The sequence below is a fragment of the Choloepus didactylus genome, chromosome 1, assembly GCF_015220235.1.
Source record: "Choloepus didactylus isolate mChoDid1 chromosome 1, mChoDid1.pri, whole genome shotgun sequence".
Classification (NCBI taxonomy): Eukaryota; Metazoa; Chordata; class Mammalia; order Pilosa; family Megalonychidae; genus Choloepus; species Choloepus didactylus.
Window position 1 is genome coordinate 149,065,908 of NC_051307.1, and position 23,502 is coordinate 149,089,409.

Here is a 23,502-nt window from a genome sequence, read left to right on the forward strand (position 1 = left end):
TAAGTCTCCCTAGTAACATGAGACATGACTCCCAATAATGAGCCAGGCCCCTGCCTTGTAAGATTAGTTAACAAAAAATGGAAATTAAATTTCAGTGGCTAAGAAATTTCAAATAGAGTTGAGAGGTCATTCTAGAAATTACTCTTAAGCAAATTTCAGCCAGCTGTCACAAACGGCCACAGTATGCCAAGCCCCAACCAACAGTGTTCCTAAAAACTATAAAGAATACCCTGAGCTCCATCTTGCTCCTGCTTCTGTTCAGACCATGTACACCATTTCTCACTCTGTTTCTTCCACATTAGAAGCCTTTCACAACAAAATTCTCCTCTCCAGAGGCCCCAAGCTCAACCAGCCACCCTCAATAGCATAACCAGAAACTTCTAAGCTCCCTCAAGCAGGGCCTGCAACCCACTGACAGCTTGGAACAGCTACAGAAGAGGGACAACAGACCCAAATTCCCTTAGGTTTAAGGGAGATAGAAATCTCTGAGGGGGAAACTGAGGCAGGACTAGAATTAGGGCAGTGGCTGGCTGATGAGCAAAGGGAAATTCCAAGAAGTGGTCAGGCAAGGAGAAAGATATCTCCAAGGAGGACAGCAGTAAATAGCACCTGGGGGGCAACTCACCCCACCTCAGTGAGTCATCTATGACCAAGCATCAATGAAGGAGGAAAAAGGGGAGAGTAGTAAAATGGTTGATAAAAATTACAAAATGGAAAAAATCTGTAAAAGCAGATTGCACCACAGTGTTGGGGCCTCTTGCCCCTCACCTCTTTTTTGCAAGACTGCTGGCATGTTCCTTCTCTGCATGCATACTTAATAAATATTCTGCCTGCTTAAAATTTTTTTTCTGCCTAAAAATTCTTCTCTAACTTTTTTCAGTCTGTATTACTTTCTCCATTCTCTCTTCTTGTTTACAAAATATAATGGTCACCTTATTAAAGAAATGGGCATGTTCTACCATATATTTATCTTTGTTTATGATTCATCTTCTTTACTCACCTGTGAGCTCCTTCTAGGCATGTTCTGGATCTGAACCATTTTTGTATTTATCCCCCAGATGCCAAGAACACTGTGTCTTGCATATAGTTAATTTCAACAAAAATATTGTCTTGTTGTGGAGCCAGTGAATCAGGCAGGTTTTAAAATCATCTTTGAAAATTGAAAATGGAGGGTGTATCAACAGTTCATGTCAAAAAACAAACACACAGGAATCTTAGTTAACTACAGGTTCAGCAATAACTACTTAAAAAGTCAGAGTTTTATTAAGATGCCTTAGCAAAAATATAATGTCTATAGCAAGAATGGTAAGTATGGCACTATATGTGTCAAAAATCCCCCATCCTGGGTGTTATCAATGATATAGTAATAGATTCTAAACATTAAGAAAAATATTGGAAAACTAGAGGACATCTGGAATAGAGTCTTGAAACTACACTCCATGAAGAATGACTGGTGGTATGTAGCCCCAAGAAGGGAAAGTGTGGGTGCTGAAATATGGCAGTGAGGGTCAGCTTATTCTGAATTGCCTCAGACTTCTCACCTGAAAAACTGAGATGATAATGATTGTATATTACTCACAGGGTTATGAGGATTACATGAGTCACTGCATGTTAAACACTCAGAGCAGGTCCTGGCATATAGTAAGTCCTAAATAAGTTAGCAGTTGATACCATTATTTTTCCTCTAAAGTGTTGAACAAGAGCCAGTGATGCACATAGACTGATTTTTCACTGTGTATAAGAAGGAGTTTCATGATAATTAGTATTTTCTTGCTCCTCAAAACAGTGGAAAATTTCAAGTTTCAACTCAGCTGCCTCTCAGTCAGGAAGTTATGGAGAGGATTCTGGTCTTGGGAAGAAGTCAGACTACAAGACCTCCCAGGCCCTGAGTCAGGAAATGCTGATCTGCTGGAAATGGCTGTAAACAGAAATGACTAAGTGCCCTGGAGGGCACCAGTGTTGACAGAGCTCTCCACACATGTCTGCAAGATGGTCAGGAGCATTCTTTGTTCCCCTCCCATGCTGCTGAGCTAGATTACTCAGGCATTTACTGTCAGTAATGTCTTCATTTTGGTGAATATGTACACATAATGGTATTTATGACCATATGTACAGAACACTAAAATTAGGTTCTTTATACATATATAACAATAAATGCACTAATCTGGGAGAAGGCCATAGGAAAAAATGTCAGGCATTGACAAGCCAACAAATTTACATCTTTGCCTAAATATACCTCATTCCTAGAGGCTAAACAAAGGCAGTGTGTAGTCACTATGTCACTGAAATCATGATGTCTCTAATCTTCCTGGAATATTATGATTGTTCATAGAATAAAGTAGCTAGAATAGCCTAATCATGTTTATTTCCACCTCAAAAATCCATACACGTATGTTTACGACTAGCTATATGCTTTTGTATGTCATTTTACATGTATCTATTTGGTTTGTAAATAACTGTGCAGAAAATATGTTCATTTTCCAAATTAAAGTACTTATTGTATATTAAAAGGAAATATTAAGAGAATGTAGGACTCCATATAACACTAAGAATTTGAGCCAGAAAAAATTTTCATGAAATAAGTAGGCTCAGTAGTTACACTAAAGCGTACCCTGAAGTCTACTGTCTAAAGTTAACTGGTTATTTGCACATGGGAAGACTGAGGCATCAATGTCATGGAAAAGGCAAGCCATTACTAATTTTTGTCCTTTCATTCACAAACAACTGATAGTGTTGATGAGTTGGGGAATGTGATGGTTAGGTTCATGTGTCAGCTTGGCCAGGTGATGGTGCCCAGGTGTCTAGTAGAGCAAGCACTGACCTAACTGTTACTGCAAGGACATTTGTGGCTGGTTAATAAACCAAAAGGCTAGTTTACTAAATCATCAGTCAATTGGCTGCATCTGTGGTTGATTACATCAATGAAGGGTGTGCCTTCTGCAATGAGAGAATTCAATCAGCTGGATTTAGTCCAATCAGTTGAAGAATTTTAAGGGAGAAGAGAGAGAACCTTACTTCTTCTTTGGCTAGCCAGCCTCTCCTGGGAGTTCATTGAACACCACCAGAGTTGCCAGGTTGCTGCCTGCCCTACAGAATTTGGACTCATGCATACCCACAGTTGTGTGAGACACTTTTATAAAATCTCATATTAACAGACATCTCCTGTTGGTTCTGTTTCCCTAGAGAACCCTAACCAATACAGGGAATAATTTAAGTTGGAAACCAAGTGTGAAAATGAAACAGTGAAAGCAAATTAGAAAGAAAATTCACAGCTTTAAGAATGCACACATAGCTATGCTATGATAGGGTCTGAAGACTTCAAATTTCATTTCAATCCAGATTTAGGGATGACTGTGAGCACAACGTACATTTGTTAGGGTTGAGTTATGGTTTTTATTGGAGTATATGATCCAACCTACATAGAGACTGTAGAATTCTTGTGTCATTGTATCTGAAACACTGCCATGACCTCACAGGAAACTTTTAGGACCAGGCTAAGTAAATGCACAAATATTATGGCTTATACATAAAAGAGGCAACACAGAACTAATCCTCCTTTCTTACATATGACACCAAAAGACAAGGGAAGTCATATTATTTTCTTCCACTATCAGTTTCCAAATTATCTGACCATTTCCAACAGAAGCTATTTAAAGAAAAAGAGTAAATCAGTTTGGGGAGACAATTAAAATCTTAAGTTTCTGTATTCTTCCATTAGAAATAAAAACTCTTACTTGCCTTCTGATGTTTGATGAAAATAGGGATGAATTCCTTATCATAAAGAGAAAACTCTTCCTTCTATAGGGATGAATTCCTTATCATAAAGAGAAAACTCTTCTTTCTAAATAGAATTGGTAATAACTGACAACTTGGTATGTTTGGGTTAAAATATATTTTGCTATTGTATTTATGTGGATGGAGAAAGTATTACCTAGAAGAGGAAAACAGTTTATCTTTCCAACCATGCAACAAGAGTTTTACAGGAACAAGAAAAGTCCAATTGTGCCCTCCTCAGATTCCTTAGTACACAGTAGCATCTGCTGAAGCCAAGCTTTATTTCCTCTGAAGAAATAAAAGTGGGCCTATATTTGGAAATAATTTGAATTTTCCATTATTAATGTAAATAATAATCAGCTCCCATTTTACTATTTCAGAGAATTATATCCAAGATCCTCTCTGCTAGATAATGTTTCTAAAGAAGTATTACTTTAGAATACTATAAAAATCTACAGGAAACATCATACGTAATTGTACAACACTGGAATCACACATGCCTCTTAAAATTAAGAATAAAATATAGTTGTACCTCTAATTGCTGATACTATTTAACAATGTTTTGGAAGTTCTAACCAATAAAAAAGACAAGAAAAATGAATAAACTAATGAATATTGGTGAGAAAAGATGAAATTTGTCAGTGTTTGCAGATATTTTATTTTTAGAAAATAACAAACAACTGAAATACAATAAAATGTTCAATAAGTTATCAAGAAATATTAATTATTGTCCTATAAACCAGCACAATAACTAACTTGAATAGTCAATTACAAAAGATTTTGTCTTAGTTTGCCAGTGCTGCTGTAACAAAGTACCACAGACTGTCACAGGGCCCCAGGTTTCTATCCTGGAACAGATTTCTTTTTTCATTTTGGATCCATTTTTGCCCCCTTATTCTTACATTTAATAGTACACGACATCAACCCATGAGGATACATTTTGACAAATAAAATAGCAAGATAAGCTGAACTGCTTTAATTTTAGAACAGCAACAAAGACTTTAAAGAATTAGTCATGACTATACAGAGGGTAAAAACAAGAGTTAAATCTGATTAGACAGGAAAAGTTTGCATGGATAAGTAAAATATTCCAGTTCATATGTTCTTCATACCAACTCTAAGCAGTAGGTACTATTTTATCTCCATTTACAGAAGCAGCAGCTAGGTCTTGGAGGGCTTATACAGCTGGTCCAGTATCACATGGCTAAGGCAGGATCCAAACCCAAGCATCTAGCCCCAATGTCTGAACTTAATCAACAAAATTCATTGCCTGTTGTCTTGTCTCTGCTGTTGACCTAGGATCACTTGATAGATTTTGTTGTTTTCATCATTTAACATAAAAAACCTTTTTTTCCATGGTGTTGTATGCGCTTCTTAACTACAATATATAATGGTTTAGTAACATTAGAGTAAGCATATGTAAACCACTGTCTATTTTATGACTGACACTCATTCAAGTTATTTCTAATTTTTATTTTTATAAATAATGCTGGGAGAATAAAGCTTTTATTCATAGTTGTCTATGCACAACATGATTTCTTAAAGAATAATCTACTCACAGCAGAATACTCAAAACACAATATGCTGGGTCAAACTTTTGACTATTGTACAGCACTTGACATGTGATGCCAAATTGAGTTCCCTAAAGGTTGTCAGCAGCATTAGATTATATTCTGGGATGATAATTAAAAGTTATACTGATGTGGCATGCAAACAGAGAAATCGTAATAGATGCTGTGTGGACAGAATTCTAAAGATTTCCCCGAAGTTTCCTGGCCCCTGATTATTTAATCAAGCATTATTCTAGGTACTGCTGGGAAGGGACTCTGTGGATGTAATTAAGGTTACTAATCAGCTGAATTTATGATAAAGATGTTATCTTGAATTACCTAGGTAGATCCAATGAGGCCACATGAGCCCTTAAACAGCAGAAAAAGGCAGAAAAGGCAATCAGAGAGATGTGGCAGAGGGGGAGGGCTGAGAGATTCTGAGCATGAAAAGTATTTGTCAAAAAGTTGCTCTGACTTGCAGGGGTCCATGGAGCTAAGGGTAGCCCCTAGCTGATAGCCAGCAAGGAACTGGGTTCTTCATATATCCTGAATGCTGGAAGCAGATTCTTCGAGAGCCTCCCAGTAAGAGGACAGTTGGCCAACATCTTGATTCCAGCTTTGTAGAACCAAGAGCAGAGACCCAGTTGAGAAAACCCAGACTTCTGACCCACAGAATAGTAATATAGCCACTTTGTGTTGTTATAAACTACTAAATTTGAAATAATTTATTATGGCAGCATCAGAACACTGATTGTTGAACCAATCAGTATAATTTGAATGGCTATACAGGCACCTAATAGCTAAATATCAAACCTGGTTATGCAATGTAATATTTTACCTGAAACTAGTGTTACTGCCAAACTAATTGCTAAAATACAGAAAGCTTATTTGCTGAATATTTCCTCCCACATTTGTCTAAAAACAATAATGCATAAATTAAATACCAGAATATTCATTCTTTATGTAGACTAGTCCCATCATGTACAAATGCTTGGTGGTAAGGACAAATAGCATTGATTGACCTAATAATTTCATATTTTGGACTCTACCCCTCAAAAAAAAAAAAAAAAAACAGTTGTGGAGGCATACATGTTTTGATGTTTGAGACTAACATTATTATGTATAATAACATAATTGTGGTGTTTAAATAAATTATGGTATAATTATTAGATAAAATATTATGCAATGCTTGAAAATAAGTTTCTCAAATAAGTAATTGCTGCATACTAATTGAAGACAGTATACAAAATTGTATCAACAGTCTGAGCCTAATTTTACTGAAAATACAAATACATACATGCACACGTAGAGGAGATAGGAAATAAACACATTAGTTATAGTGACTATTAATATGTGACAGGGCTACTAGAAATTTCTATGTACTTTTTATTATTTACATATTTTACAAAGTTCCTATATAGAATCATTTTTTAATTAAGCAACAGACATTAAAAAACAACACTAAATTCTAATCTTGTAGAATCAGTTTACCCTGTATCCATATGCCACTAACTCTATATATTACTTTGGCCAAATTATTCTTTTAGTATCTTGGCATCCTCATCTTCAAAATTAAATTGACCTCAAGTGCTTAATGTCTCTTTGAACACAAAAGTTCTAGAAATATCTGAATATAGGAGTGTCACAAAAGCCCTAGGTCTATAACATCTCCCTATAACTACACTTGGATCTTACAATTTGACATTTCTTCTCTTATATCACTGTTCCATTGGTTCCTTATGATCATTAATGTTTCTGAGCACTGAACATGAACCTTCACTAAATTGTAATAAACCAACAATCTCTTTGTTTTTCATCGTATCACTACAAAATTTTTGAAGATAGTTAATACACTAAAAACAAGAACACAAACTATTGGGAAATTGCTACCTTAATTTCCTTTAGACTATTTTAAGTAATGTTCATATGTAAAATGACAGGCACATCAAATAGTATCTTATTTGTGACTTTCCATTTCAAATTATTTGTCTTTATCATTGCGTTATCTTAATATTTGGCATACCAAATACTTCCTTTGAAAAAATAATGTTCATATGTATGTGTTTATACTTTTGTAAGGAAGAATTTAAAATTAAGTTCATTATTTGTAAAATTATATATATAGATATTGATAGATATATGGCAATAGACTACATTTATCAAAACTCTTGTATTATTAAAATTTTACTCATTTAACTCAGTCTGCACATATTTTTTAAAACAGCTTAGTTTTACAGGATTAAGCAGTTTGTTCAGAGTTCCTATTTACTCCCTAACTCCCCATATACAGTTTCTCCTATTAATATCTTACAGTAGAGTGGTACATTTGTTACAATTAATTAACCAATATTGGTTTATTATTATCATACATCATTGTTTTGTTTTACATTTTTACATACATTATTGTTACCAAAGGTCCATAGTTTATTCAGGTTTCTTTAAGTCTTACCTATTGTTCTTTCCTGTTCCAGAGTCCCAGCCAGGATACCACATTACATTTGTTAGTCATGCCTCCTTAGGCTCCTCTTGGCTGTGACATTTTTCAGATTTTCTTTGTTTTGATGACCTTGATGGCTTGAGTACTTGTCAGGTAACATTGTAGGCTGCCCCTCTATTAGAATTTGACACTTTTCTCATGATTAGACTAGAAGGAAGATCGGAGGTAAAGTGCCATTTTCATCACATTTCAAGTGTACATATGATCAACATGATTTATGACTGTTGATGTTGACCTTGATCATCTGGCTGAAGGAGCGTCCATCAGGTTCCTACACTAAGTAATCCCCTCTTTGCTTATTGTACTCTGGAAGGAAATCACTGTGCTCTGCCCACACTCAACAAATGGAGAATTATGCTCCACCTCCTTAAGTGTGGAGTATCTACATAAATTATTTGGACATATCAGTTTTCATGAATAAAATATGTCCTATTTTCCAAGTATTTCATTCTAGAAACAGAAGCATAAATAAATGCGGTTGCAGTATAAACAAACATTCAGGTGGAAGCCTAATTTGGCACAATTCTTTTTGGAAAGTGTTTTGGCAAGATATGTAAAGAGCATTACAATGTTCAAGCACTTTAGACACAAAATTCTTCTGCAAATTTATCCCAATGAAATAATTCAGAAGAAAGCAGAAAAATGATGGATTTTTTTCCATTTTTCCTATTTTCTTAAGGTTATAAGCTTTAAGAAAATCTTTAAATATCTGTTCCTGAATAGTCTGGTTTGCTCATCTACACAACCCAAATTAAACCTAACATGTTAATGCTCCAATTTGCATTAACCCTTCAGGTCTGAAGGAATGAATTAGAAATTCAGCACTCACTGAAGAAATGATTTGGAATATTTGCCAGGATAATAAGAAGTACAAATTACATTACTTGAAATAACTGAATTTAGCACACTTGGCTATAAAAATTTCTTCTTCACTATTACCTATTTACAGATGAATAAATGACCAAATAAATAAATACAATTCTTGCTCTGGTATGAATTTAAATGATAGTACTTTGTAAATGAATTCAGTTTATCATCTAAACTTGCACCCCTGCATTTAATATCATTGCCAAGAAATTTCTTTCTCTTAGAAGACATAACCTTAATATCATCTAATTACTGAGAAGTTCAAGATTAAAATGTTCTTTATAAAATGTAGATAAAATGCTGAACTACCCTTTTTTGAACTGGTGAGCGCATAGTCAATATCTAACAAAACCATGCTATACAGTTGCCAAATGTCGCTGTTCATTTCCAGTGTGGGTTCCGGTGACTTGAGGGTCGGTCATACAAAAATGAAGTGGAGTGATCAGTGAAGAGACCAGGCAAAGGCAACCAAGATACAGTGTAATTAAGTAATTAAGATTTATATTTATTGACCTTATTTATGTATTACCTATGTTGAATTCAGATTGGATTTACATGTGATGTGATTATAATGACTTATTGAAGAGCTGAAGGCATTATTGCAACTTTGTAGGGCATTTTATGTTTGTGGGTTTTTTTTTTAATTTTGTTCTGTTTAAATTTGGCATTCATGAAGGAGAATGATACTCAAGCCTCAGCATCTGACTGAATAACCAAATGTTTATAATTCAGAAGCATGACCCATTATAATCTGAATATTAAGTTCTTCAGATCACAGGGTTTCAAATTGTTTTTAGAATTTTCTTAACATGTTCCTTCTCTTATTTTTGCTTGTGTTATTGCCAAAAAAAGTTTTTTGACCAATTAACAAATGTTTCATCCAATGGGTATGTGATGAAGCGATCACTCTTGGTTTTTGCTCATCCTCATGGTTATTTATCTTGATATTTGCTTATAATTACTTTCAAAAGTAAGCTTGATTGGCATTACTTGTAGTAAATTTTTATCCTAAATTCATTGTGTTTTATTGCCTTCCCTTTTATTCTGGAAACCACTGAAATAAAATTTCCACCCACATCTTTCCAGGGAAATTGTGCTTCCTAAGATCATTATCAGCCTTTTAATTATTAGACATGATGGAAATTATTAAATCTTTGATGACGTCAGAGAAATTTGAGAAAGATTCATTTTGTGCTTTTCTGCTTTTTCTTGTAAAATCTTTTAATGATTATTTCTTTATGTGGTCATTTGACTGTTAGCTATAAGAAATAGAAAGCTTTAGACCACAAATGTAAGCATTTTGGTATGATGTTGTGTTGATTTGGATTTTGAATAAGTGAAAATGCTTTGACTTGTGAGAAATGAAGAACTGAAGCAGCTATGTTCATCAGATGGTGATGTGGATTGAACTGTGTATCCCAATTTGGACACGTTCTTGGTCTTGGTCAACACTCTGGTGGGTATAGACTCATCGTAAATAGAATCTCTTCAAGATGTTACTTCAGTTAAGATGTGGCCCAAGTAAATCAAGCTGTGGTTTAATCTGGATTACAGGTGTCCTTTATAAGCAAAGTGAAGGTGAGATGGAGAGGAAAGTCATGGGGAGCTGCCAAAATCTGGCAGTGTACGGAACCCACAAGAGAAATGAGAAAGCACCATCATGTGCACTGCCATGTGACAGAAAAGTCAAAGACCAAGTATCACCAGCAACCAGACTCAGAGCACCAGTCTTTGGAGAGAAAGCATTGCTTATCCAATGCCCAATTTTGGACTTTTCCTAGCTTCAGAACTATAAGCCAATAAATTCCTATAGTTAAGCCAAACCATTGTATGTTATTTGTTTTAGTGGCTAGGAGACTAAAACAGATAGTGACAGAAAACACCAAAACTGTAATTAGTTAACTTCATAAAAAGATTGAGTCCTTTGCCTCCTCCTGGGGTAAACTCATATAGCAGCTTGCCCATTTCAACCCTACAAACTGGAGCACATACTCTCTCCCTCTTATGCCTGAGGAAACAATGACAGCTAGTATCTTAGAGGGACCTGCAAGCCACAATGAGGTCCTATTTCTTTCTTCTCTAATACCCACCCACAATGCTTCAAATTATGGCATGAGATTGTGGGCTATCTTCTGACTAACCATATCTCTTCCTTTCTGGTACTAGGGACACAGAAGGCATAGTACTTTAGGTATTGTATTTAACCTGAAGGTATGTATGAGCACTCTTTCCTTCTTACTAGGCACAAACAAAAGGACAAAATTCTGTGACCTAAACAGCAGTACTTGGACACCACAGCCAAAACTTATTTTACCACCCACCCCTGCAACTGCAACACTGTTGGGCACTTCCTCATTGAAAGTCACTCCCACTTGATTTCCAAAAACACCACACTTCTTTTTTTTCTTTCGCTATTGTTTGTTTTGACTTTAACAATGAGAATTTATTGACTCATAGTTTTAAGGCTCTAGGAAATCCAAAATCAAGACATTGGCAAGACTTGCTTTGTCCCAGAGTCTGAATGTTCTGGAGCTGGCTGCTGGCAATCCTTGGGGTTCCTGGAGTTATATCTCGGAACCCATCACCTGGTGGTTGTCCTCTACTCTCTCCCCCAAATCTGTAGTATTCTGGCTTTTGTGACTTCTGGGTCCTCATTTTGTAATTTTTCTTCTTTTTATTAGAAAAGTTGGGTTTACAAAACAATCATGCATGCAAAACAGGATTCCCATTCACCACCCCACCAATAACACCTTGCAATGGTATGAAACATTTGTTACAATTGTGATTGTACTTTTTTTAACAGTAGTAATCACTGTTATAATTGATGAAAAATTATTAAAATGGTACTATTAACTATGTTAATATGTTTATTTGTATTTATTATTGTATGTATTTAACTATACATTAGGCATATTTTTCCAATATGCTACACTATTACTGACACCTTGCATTAGTATCATACATTTGTTATAATATTATAATCCATTAAAGCACATTCTTATTCTTGCACTATTAACTATATATAGTTCATTGTCTATAATAAGGTTTACTGTGGTATACATTCTTCTGTTTTATCTTTTAATTTTTCTTCTAGTAACATACATGACTCTAAAGTTTCCCCTTTTAACCACAGTCACCTATATAATTCAGCGTTGTTAATTACACTCCCAATATTGTGCTACCATCACAACTATTCATTTCCAAACCTTTACAATCAACCCAAATAGAAATCCTGTACAAAAGAGCATCAATTCCCCATTCTCAAAACCCAGATTATCCCTGGTAAACTATAATCTAGATCCTAACTCTATGAATTTGTTTAATATAATTAGATCATATTACTGAGATCATACAATGTTTGTCCTTTTGTGTCTGGCTTATTTCACTCAACACAATGTCCTCAGTGCTCATCCATATTGTTACGTACATTAGGACTTCATTTGTTTTTACAGCTGAATAATATTCCATTGTATGTACATACCACATTTTGTTTATGCATTTGTCAACTTGGACACTTGGGTTGTCTCCATCTTTTGGTGATTTTGAATAATCCTGCTATGAACATCAGTGTGCAAATATCTGTTCTAGTCCCTACTTTCAAATCTTCTGGATATATACTTGACTTTTTATTTTTACATCCCTAGTAAACAAAGGAGGGAGGGAGACAGACCACTTGACAAGTCTGCTCAATTGGGAAGAAAAGTCTATTTATCAAATGGTGCTGGAGAATTGGATATCCATATGCAAAAGAATGAAAGAGGACCTCTGTGCTGGTTTGTACGTATTATGTCCCCCAGAAAAAGCCATATTCTTTGAGGCAATCTTGTGGGGCAGACATATTAGTGGGGATTAAGTTGGAATGCTTGGATTAGGTTGTTTGCATGGAAATGCACCCCACCCAACTGTGGGTGATAACTGATGAGATATTTCCATGGAGACGTGGCCCCACCCATTCAGGGTGGGCCTTAATCAGTGGAGCCATATAAATGAGCTGACAGGCAGAGGAAACTCAGTACAGCTGTGAGTGATCTTTTGAAGAGGAGCTACAGCCAAGAGGGACAGTTTGAAGAAAGCACAGGAGCTGCAGATGAGAGATAGTTTGAAGACAGCCGTTGAAAGCAGACTCTTGCTCCAGAGAAGTTGAGAGAGGACAAATATCCCAAGTGCAACTAAAAGTGACATTTTTGAGGATCTGCAGCCTAGAGAGGAACGTCCTGGGAGAAAGCCATTTTGAAACTAGAACTTTGGAGCAGACGCCAGCCACATGCCTTCTCAGCTAACAGAGGTTTTCCAGACACCATTAGCCATCCTCCAGTGAAGGTACCCGATTGCTGATTTGTTACCTTGGACACTTTATAGCCTTACCACTCTGTGTATCCAAATAAACCCCCTTTTATAAAAGCCAATCCGTCCCTGGTGTTTTGTATTCTGGCAGCATTAGCAAACTAGAACAACCTCTATCTTACATCATGTACAAAAATTATCACAAAATGGATTGATTGCTTAAATATAATAACCAGGAGTATAAAATTAGGAGAAAACATAGGCAGGCATCCTCAGGATCTTGGGCTAGGCAATTGTTTCTTAGACTTTACACCCAAAGCACAAACATTTGAATGCCTTCTATTTCTTTTTCTTGCCCAACTGCTCTAGCTAGAAGTTCCAGTACAATGTTGAATAACAGTGATGAAAGTAGGCAATCTTGTTTTTTCCCAGATCTTTATAGGGAAAGTTTTCAATCTTTCATCACTGAGTACATTGTCAGTTGTGGGTTTTCCCACATGCAAAAGAATCAAAGTGGACCCCTATCTTACACCTGATTAAAAAATTAACTCAAAATAGATCAAAGACCTAAATATAAGAACCGAGACTATAAAACTCCTAGAAATAAATGTGTGGAAGTATCTTCAAGATCTTATGGTAGGTAAAGGATTTTTAGGCTTTACACCCAAAGCCCAAGCAATGAAAGAAAAACTAGATAAATGGGACCACCTCAAAATTAAATACTTTTGTGCCTCAAAGAATTTCCCCACTAAAGTGAAAATACAATTTATTCAATGGGAGAAAATATTTGGAAAACACGTATACAATAAGGGTTTAATATTCAGAATTTATAAAGACATCCTAAAACATAACAATAAAAAAAAAAACCCAATAGTTGGCATTTTTCCAATAGTAAATACAAGTGGCTAAAAAGCACATGAAATTGCTCAACATCATTAGCTATTGGGGAACTGCATATCAAAACCACAGTGAGATATTTCACACATGCAAGAATGGTGATTATTAAAAAAAAAGAAAGAAAACTTCAAGTTTTGGAAAGGATGTGGAGTAGCAGGAACACTCATTCTCTGCTGGTAAGAATGTAGAATGGAAGACAGATTGGCAGTTTCTCAGGAAACTAAGTATAGAATTGCTACATGATCTGGCAATCCTGCTACTAGGTATATACCCAGAAGAACTGAAAGCAGAGACTGGAACAGTCATTTGCACACCAATGTTCATAGCAGCATTATTCAGAATTGCCAAAAAAATGGAAGTGACCCAAATGCCCATCAACCAGTGAATGGATCAAAAAAATGTGGTATATAAATATGATTGAATATTATTCAACTGTAAGAAAGAATAAAGTCCTGATGCATGCAACAGCATGGATGAATGCTGAGTACATTATGTTAAGTGATGTAAACGAGATACAAAAGAAGAAATACTGGATGATTTCACTGATATGAACTAATTATAATAAGCAAACTCATTGAGTTAGTATCTAAAATATAGAATGGAGGAACTGATGCTTAATCTGTGCAGAATTTCTATTAGATTCATTGTAAATGCTTGGAAATGTGTAGTGGGGTAGCACATTATTTTAAGTTTATGAGTGCTAAATTATGCTTGTGAATGTGATTGAAAGTCAAAGTTTTGGGTTATGTATGTTACAAGAAGGAAAGTTAGGGGATAAAACATGAGACTGTATAACACAGTCATCCCTCTTGTGGACCATGGACTGTGGTTAACAGTACAAACACAAGAATGTTCTTTCATGAATTATAACAAATGAATGACACTATTACAAGGTGATAGTAATAGAGTTGTATATGGGGGAAAATACAGCTAATATAAACTATGAACTATATTTAACAGTAATATTTTAATATTTTTTCATCAGTTGTAACAAAGGTACCACACTAATGCAAAGGAGTATATGGGAGTGTTTTATTTTTTTAGGTGACTTTTCTGTAAACCTATAACTTCTCTAATTAAAAAAAAAAATGAGTAGTTTTAAAAAAAATCATTATGCTGAGTGAAAGAAACCAGACACAAATTATTACATATTGTATTATTCCATTTATATAAAATGTAAATATAATTAAATTTATATAGAGCAAATTAAATTAGTGATTATGTAGGGTTGGGGTAGGATGGAGGGATTGAGAGGTGACTGCTAAATGGTATGGGATTTTTCTTTGTAGAGTGATGAAAATGTTCTCAAATTGATTGTGGTGCAGAATGCACTAGTCTGTGATTGTACTAAAAGCCACTGTTTTTACACTTTAGATGGATTGTATGGAATGTGAATATATTCAATAAAACTGCTTTAAAAAATAAGCTGTGACCCAAAGAGCTATAAAGCAAGTCTCAAAAAAAAAAAAAAAAAAAAAAAAAATCAAGTTATTGAAACCAAACAGGGTATATTCTTGGATCACAATGCAATTATAAATAAAAAGATAACTAGAAAATTCTGGCCTCTTGGATTAATAGGATTAACAGTAAAGGATTAGGACCCATTCTGATTGAAGTGTTTCACACCTTAACTGAAGTAGCCTCATCGAAAGAGTTTCTACTTACAAGTTCACACCCACAGGAATGGATCTACTTTAAGAACAAGTTTTTCTAGAGTACATACAGTTCCAAAACATCACAATCCTCATAAAAATCCTGTGAGGTAAATACTAATACTGTCTTCAGTTTACAACTTTTTAAAAGAGGCACAGAAATGTCAGGTAATTTTCCCAACATCACAAAGCTAGTAAGTAGAAGAGAAAGGATTCAAACCCAGGTGGCTTGGTACTCCTCCCTCCTTCTTCCATTTTATTTTCTCAATTTCTCAGTCCATTCTGCTCTCCAATCCCCTTCTTTTTTCCCTCTCTCAACCCATGTCTTAGTAAATTATTAGTCTGTTAACAATTTAATGGAGAGAAATTGGGGTGGGGGAAGGGAAATGTTTCTCTCTAGCTTGCTCCCTCTTGTTTTATTGTCTGAAAGATTAATACTTTTGTAAATAAAAATTTTAAAAGAAAAAAAAATCAAAGACCCTTCAGCTCTGTTCAACAAGCATTTATTCCATGCCTGTGTGCCAGTAGTGCCGGTGGAAAACTAATAGAGATTCTAAACGCATCTGGTCGGTCCGAGTTAAAACAAGTTAAAATCATCGTTTAAAGGAAAGGGAGAACAAAAAAGCAAGAACGAAAGAGAAGATTCATCCATTAAGAAAAAACAATCTTGACCCCTCATTGGTACTTCAAATCCATCTCCCCCTCCCCATTTAAGTGATGCACCGTTTCCTTTGTGTGTGGACACTCGCCCTTTGAAAATAATTGTTTCTATCGCGGCATCTTGTTCAGTATTTCCTCTCTGAAGTTTTTTCTCAATAGAATGTCCCCAAACCCATATAGTGATTCTCTAAGAGTATAGCCCTCCTACCCGGTCCACCAACACTCTCACCTCGGCGCCCCGGCTTTGAAAAAGCAACCAGGAATCTGAGGGAAGGAGGCCAAGGGGAGAGTAAAGTTCCCTGGAGCGTCAAGCCAACAACCCCATCCTGTAAACGGTCACATCCTGTCAATGACTTTCCAAGTTCCAGCGGGTGTCAGCGTCCCCACTTCACCAGTTTCTGCCCGCAACCACCGAACAAACTCTTCGGAACCCTTCCAAATAGCAAGAAAGGGGTGGGGGCGCCTGCATCTCAGCGCCACGCGGGAGTTCGCCTCCAACTGTCAAGTCCCCCAGGAGCGTTGCGGGAACTCCAGGGCCAGCGCGGGGACCAGCTGAAAGAAGCCCTTTGGGGATCTTGGCTACCAGGACACGAAATCAGGAGCCGCAGGTTTCGGCTCCGAGGTCGCTCCGAGACACCTTTTCTGCGACACTTGAGAAGTTGTGTATGGAGCCGCGCAAGCAGCCAAGGGGAGGAGAGCCTCCCCCTGACGCATGGATGTCGCGGGTCCGAGGCTCCCAGTCCTTGCTTGCTCTCCGGCTGCGCCCGCCCAGGGCAGTCACATCTGGGCGGCTTCTCCTCTTCCCACAGGCGCCGGGCAGGCGCGAAGCGCGAAACTTGCACCGGTCCAGGTGGATGCGTGGGGCACGGGCGGCTTGTGTTACAGGGGCAAGAGCGCCCGCAGGTTCTTTGTGCTCCAGGGGTGGGGTTCGGAGAGGCTTTGGGAAGCAACCCCAGAAGTGCAGCATTTCTCCGGCAGGATCCAGCTAGCCCAGCAGGGCCCCGGACAGGCCTCTGAGCCAATGAAACAGCAAAGTGTGTCTTGCCTAAATCTGTCTTGCAGGACACTTGCTTGCGTTTAGCTACACCGCTTTACATCACAGAGCGCAATACTGCATTATGACAAGAAGCTGGGCTTAGGAAATTTGCCACCGTGCTGGGAGTCTAAGAAAGGACGGTTAATGAAGTCATCTAGCTGTCCTTTACCAGTAAGTATTAATTGGAAGTATAGCTGGAGCCCAAAATTATGCTAGGCACTCTAGACTCCAAAAGGAATGCGGAATGTAGAGGCCATATATAGCTTAGTGACTAAGACCATTAAGGCAGGAGTGAGGCTGCCTAAGTTTGAATCCTGTCTCTACTACTTAATATCTGTTGACTTTGAGACGGTTACTTTATACATGTGCCTTTCTTGCCTCCTCTATGTAATGTGATTATAACAGTGCCGGCAATGAAGGAAGTACTCAATAAAAATTACCTTTTATTAAAAAAAAAATAAAAAGTTTGACAAAGCCCCTGCTTTCTAGCTCACCTGGTTTTCAATGTGGTTTTATTTATATACAGTTATTCCTGGAAGTCTTGACATGGTCACTTCCTAGTTCCCTGAACAGGCATTCTCCACCTCCCCCCCCCCCCATTAGCAATTTAAGACACGTAGTACAGGGGACGCTTGTTTAGTGCTAAGTGTTAGGTGATTTGGGGCCTTCTTTATCTTGCCTTAACTTTCCTATCAGCAGAACTTTTTCTTGAAGCCATCCTGGAATTTAACACAGTTGTGGGGCTGTGAGCAACAAACATCATAACCAACAAGAGGAAGTGAAAAATAAATGAAAAGTGAGATGAGTAGTTTTCTGCAGTGGATAGGAAAATTAAAATGAAAAATAGCTTGGTTAGATTAAGCAACCTTCAGATCTGGTAGAGAGCTATTCTTACTAACTGGAAGGAAGGAAATAACACTACATATTTTGATTTAATCAGTCAGCATGTTGATGCTTATTAATTTAGTGCATTGTTGCAGACCAACCTTTGGCCTTTTAAGAATCTAGAGGGCAGGAGGGGAGATATTTTTGAAGGCTCGTGAACCGGCCCCTATACACCTTTCCTTTTCTCCAATGATCTCTCCCTCTTTTGTGCTCTGTAACCTTACCGACCTTTCATTTCCTTGAGTGTGCCAAGGTCCCTCTAGCCTCAATACTTTCATCTGTGTGGCTCTCTTTGTAATTCCCAGCCACCTCCCCAGTCACTTGGTCTGGTTGGTTCTAGATGTCCTTCCTCAACTCTCAGACCTGACTTTCCTGACAACCCACCACCACCACCATTTAAATTAGTGCCCCAATAACCTTTTCTTATAGCTCAATGTACTTTTTTTAATAGCACTTAGAGATTTGTAATAATATATTTAATTGTGTTGTCTGTTTCCCCACTTTGCTCATCTTTGTAGTTCTAGTGCCATGCTGTAGATGTATGCCTTCAGTCAATATTCCTTGAAAAAACTACCAGCTAAGTGAACGTTTATGTAAGTATCTGTCTATATATGTACATATGCATGTGAATATATATATATATGAACACATAAACTCTAACTTGACTAGTGCTAAATTTAAAAGCCAAAGCACTTTAGTTAATCAGTACTACCAAATTGTGCTTTTTGTTTTCCAAATTTTGTTTTCAATAAGTGCTTGAAAAAAATCTCTTGCCTGGCCTAGTGAAAACTACGTGTCCACAAGAGTAAATTAAATTTCTAGCTTTTTCTGCCTTACACAAGATAAATACCTTAATGATATTCTTTTAACAAATACACTGAAAGTTGGCAACTTGGGAGAATGTTCTCCCCCTCAAAAAAATGAAACAGAAAACTTGAGTACAAAGGACAGATTCTCAAGGTTCAGTTTAATTCAGCTAGGTAGTGAGCTACATGGCATTAAGTAACCATTTCATATCTCTTGGCCTAGTTTCCTCATAAGGAGAAAAGGAAACAACTCAAATTTGAAAGGGAAGTCTGAGTTGTCAGGGAAGGCTTTTCAGTAGTAACAAAGCAAACGTGGTGGCCTTAAGGACTATTTTGTTTTGGTTTTGTTTCTTTATCTTTTTGGTTTACTTGTTTTATAAAACACTTGACTGCCGATAACTCACTTAGTCCCAGCAGATGTTATTATCTACGTTGTCATTCAAAGGTTTACTGTAAAATGTCCTTCTAAATCAGCTGTGAGCATTTTTGTTTCATCTTCTTGAACCTAAAATATAGGACCACATTTCTATAGGAAGACTCTCTGTTACAACGTAGTTTGCATTTGGATTTGGCCTCAGTCACACCCATGTCCATCCACAGATATGGAGTACCTCACAGATGTGGTGTGCTTGTGTGTGGTGTGCTTTCCACCCCTTTGCCCCACCTTTTTTGTAATACATTTTGTCTTGATGAATTTAACTGAACTACAGTTGAACAAATGAAATGTTTTTCTCCTTAGATGTTAACTAAATGCATATTGTTAAAAATGCATGAGATTTACCTGCTAACATGAACTAAACAACATGGAAATTATTTTCTTTGCGACTTACCTCAGCAAGTATTGGTTCTCCCCCCAGCTTACCTCCAAACCTTCCCCTGTCCTACCTACTTTCTCATTACAAGATACCTAGAATTCTTGTAACATTTTTTCAAAGCAGCATAGTTATACTGACATAATTCAGAACATAAATGTTGTGAATTGGTATATTGTGGAGTTTTTTGTTTATAAAAAATTTGTGCCTGTGCTCCTTCTCTTGACAACTATACAGGACTTGCCCTCATCTTTACGACATTGTAGGCAAGGGGAAAATAACTGAAACAATAGTCTTTTAAAATTGCTGTTAAAATTGGTTAATGGCCACTGAATTTTTTTAAACCAAGCATATTAAAGAGTGGTGGGAGAGAAACAGGGGGATAGACAGAAATTTTAGAGATGTTTAGTTCTGTTTGTTAAGGGATATTACTTATTTCTATTCTAGAATTGTCAGTCTTTAATTGTATATATCTGTTAAAGTACTCAGAATATTTTAAGGTACTGGGTATTAATTTTAAGTATTAACCTTTGATGAAGAAGATGTGAGGTTGTCAAAAGTAATGGTGGCCTTTTATGTGTATGAATTTTGCCTCCTTTTATAGTTCCTCATATGATGGAACCTCGGACATTAATGTGTCTTATGAATGCTTTATTCTTCTTTGGTTACATATGTTTATTGGCTTATTTTTCACCTTATTGATTAATTGCAGAAAAATATAAATTTTAATCTTTTTTTCTCTCTGGCCTGACAAGCTCCACAGCAGTTGGTTTCCAACCAGTTAATGCAAACCAGGATTACTACTGTTTTAAGAAAATTCAAGTCAAATCAGTAACTCAAACAAATTTTTGCATTTATTCCAAATCAATTTTGAAATATTCAACCATTGATGAACTTCTTGAATATGTATAATTAAGAGATAACTATAGTTTGAATTTTCTTAAGAGTTTTACTAGATTATGAAATTTTATGATTAAAGTAGGCAATGATGAAGAAACAGTTTTGAAATGGAGAGGAAGGACATGATTTCTTCATGGGAACACCAGATTTCAGTTAAGGATATTGAGGAATCAGGATGACTTTCATTTACCATTTAGGATAGCACAATAGAAAGAGTCAGTATAGAGGCATCTAGGGCTTGGAGTGGGCCAGGAAAGGGGCAGGGCTGATTCATATTAGTCTGTGGGTCCAAGATTATATAACCAAGAAACAGAGTTTTTGCCTTGTATGATAATTGTAATTAAGAGGTGTGAAGAAGGTTGGGATTTACTCTGAAGAGACAGGGAAAATAGTTTCTGAATAGTAGTAGGAAAGACTAGGATGGGATCAAGGCACTGGAAGGAAGGACTGCTGAGTAGAATGCTTTTTGTTGTTATGTTTCTGTAGAAATAACCAAGTACAAAGTACAGCTATGACAACCCTTAAGAATAGGTTCTCTGGCTAAAAGCATCTCTTGATGCAAAGAACAGAGGCTAAAGCCTTCACAAATTTGCTTTCCAGTTGGGCAGAGCATGCCCACAGGACTTGGGATCTCCAGAGATGATTGCAATAGTGTGCCCTGATAGATAACCTGTCTCTCTCTCTCCTGCTGGGTCCTGCCTGGAGCCCGGCCCAGAGGCTGGATGTTGGACCCCATATCCCCCTTGGGTTGCAAAGGCTCCAATGGTAACTTGGTTACCATCTGGGGTCTTGGGCTCATTGTGCTCCTCTATTGTTGTCTGCCTCATTGGACCTTCTCTCTCCAAGGCTCTCAGACAGTCTTCACCATCCTAGGCTGACAGGCAGTCTCTAATGTCCCACTCAAAAACTTAGCATGGGGAGTAGGGTCAGGCCGAAGGGTTTAATGACCAGATACCATTAGACTAAATGAATAAAAGAGCAATATCCCATGTGTGTGACTGTACAGTTTTTAATTTGAGAATCCTGTTCAACAGTCAGACTAGAGCTACAAATCTGTAGACAATGTATTACTATTAGGTATTCTTCATTCAGAACTATTTAAACTATGAACAAGGTAGGTAATTTCTTGTAAGTGTACCGCCCCCCCCCAATAATTCTAGGTCTATTGTTAAATCGTTACTTGTCATGTTTTATTCAGTTTCTGAAAAGATGTAATTTGCTTTGTGTAGTTCATGCTCCAGAATTCAATGTCTAGTTCAGTTTTTCAGCTATTGAAAAGATGTACACAAATAACTATTACTGCTAAATTTTCCTTTAAAAAAAAAAGCCTAGAGAAACCCTGAGAAGTACCTCTTTGGAAAAAATATTGTGTAATTTATACTGTATTGCATCAAGATCAGTTTTACCTGTGTGCATCTTATATACATAAATATTATTCAAATCATAGTAATTAACAGAAAATAAAATTTAATGTCAGTCCATTGCAATTAAATCCTCCAATACATTCCCTGTATATACATTTGTTAACATACACACATGTATAGGTTTAAATAAGAACCAATCATGTTCTGATTTTTTTCCCAAGAAAATTATAAATAAGAAGGGTATCTATCAAGTGTGTAATAAGAGAGTCTTTTCTATTTAATAATTTAAGATTCTGAAGAAGAACACACTGTATTTGGAAGAAATTATTGGAACAAAAATCTTTTTTCTCAAATGATTTTTAATCTCTATTTTATCTGTTTTGTGATAGCCGAAAAGATGCCTATCTCTCACTACAATGTCAGCCCTGCTAGATATATCAGATACCTTGCAGGACTAGCAACCTCATTTTTCCTTCATGAAGTTTCCTGATCTTTTACTTACTGCTATATTTATTTAATTTTATTATAAAACTGAATTAAAGCTTTTTAATTGTCAATTTTTTATAGAGTTAAGCTGTTTCATTTTCTACAATCTAGGATTCTTCAGCATAATTAAGATTCATTTTGCCATGGTCATAGTCATTTTTTTAACTCTTCCATTTCATATATGTAAAATTGTATGTGTTTGTATGTAAATGTGTACTTGAATAGAAATAAAATGTGTATATAAATGTATTATATAATATAAACATGTATATGTACATATCGATACAAGTAAAAATGAAATGTCTTCAAGACAGTGTGATGGCCCAATGGTTTTATATGCTATTCTGACTTGCCATCTGTAATTCATTTGCACTTTGGTTTACCTGGCTACTTGTCCATTTACTTATGTTCTTTTTATGTGTCTCTTATTAAATTCCCTCCAGAAATCCTGAAATCAGGGTCATTGCTCTTGTACCCAAACCTCAGAAATTATGAACTCTTGATTTCTCGAATCTTTCTGTTCCTGGATATACGTGTATTTAATATTATTAAATGCTATCTGTTAAGGAGTGCCAAAAATGTAACATAGTTAAGGATAGATCATTAACTCAGACTTGTGATGTGTTTTCTTGCTATCTGTTCAGAGTCTGATCCTGTTGTTTCCAACTTGCACTGGGGTTAAGGATTGCAGGCAGCCTTTAGCTAGAGAACTAAGGAGCAAGGAGCGAGGCCACTTGCCTGAGGCTGAGAAATAGGAGAGAATGGTTTGGGGTAGAATGAGCTGTGGTGCTCATTCAGGAAGTGTTGCAGTATTTGTCAAGCCCCGATTAGAGTAGAGGATTCTTTGTTGCCTGACTTTGCAGTTTCCGTGGACTCCATTCTGCTGAAGTTATTATGAAGCCAATATTTGAACGGAGGAAGGGAGTCTACAACCCAGCCTTCCTGCTAAAACTGCATAAATGAAAGAGTTGAATGGTTTTTGAAGGTTCATAATAGAACATATAGAGAAAATGTTTAAGTTTGAAAGTTTGA

General features: G+C 36.5%; 1 protein-coding gene across 1 annotated transcript in view; it reads left to right on the forward strand.

The window, feature by feature from the left end:
• Nucleotides 1-16,668: 16,668 nt before the first annotated feature.
• The window catches only part of LOC119539482 (phospholipid scramblase 2-like), a 35,022-nt gene continuing 28,188 nt past the window's right edge, over nucleotides 16,669-23,502 (forward strand). Inside the window, exons 1-2 of the mRNA XM_037843107.1 lie at nucleotides 16,669-17,388; nucleotides 18,621-18,695. The gene's annotated coding sequence lies outside the window, so the exon portion shown is untranslated. The remainder of the gene's footprint in view (nucleotides 17,389-18,620; nucleotides 18,696-23,502) is intronic.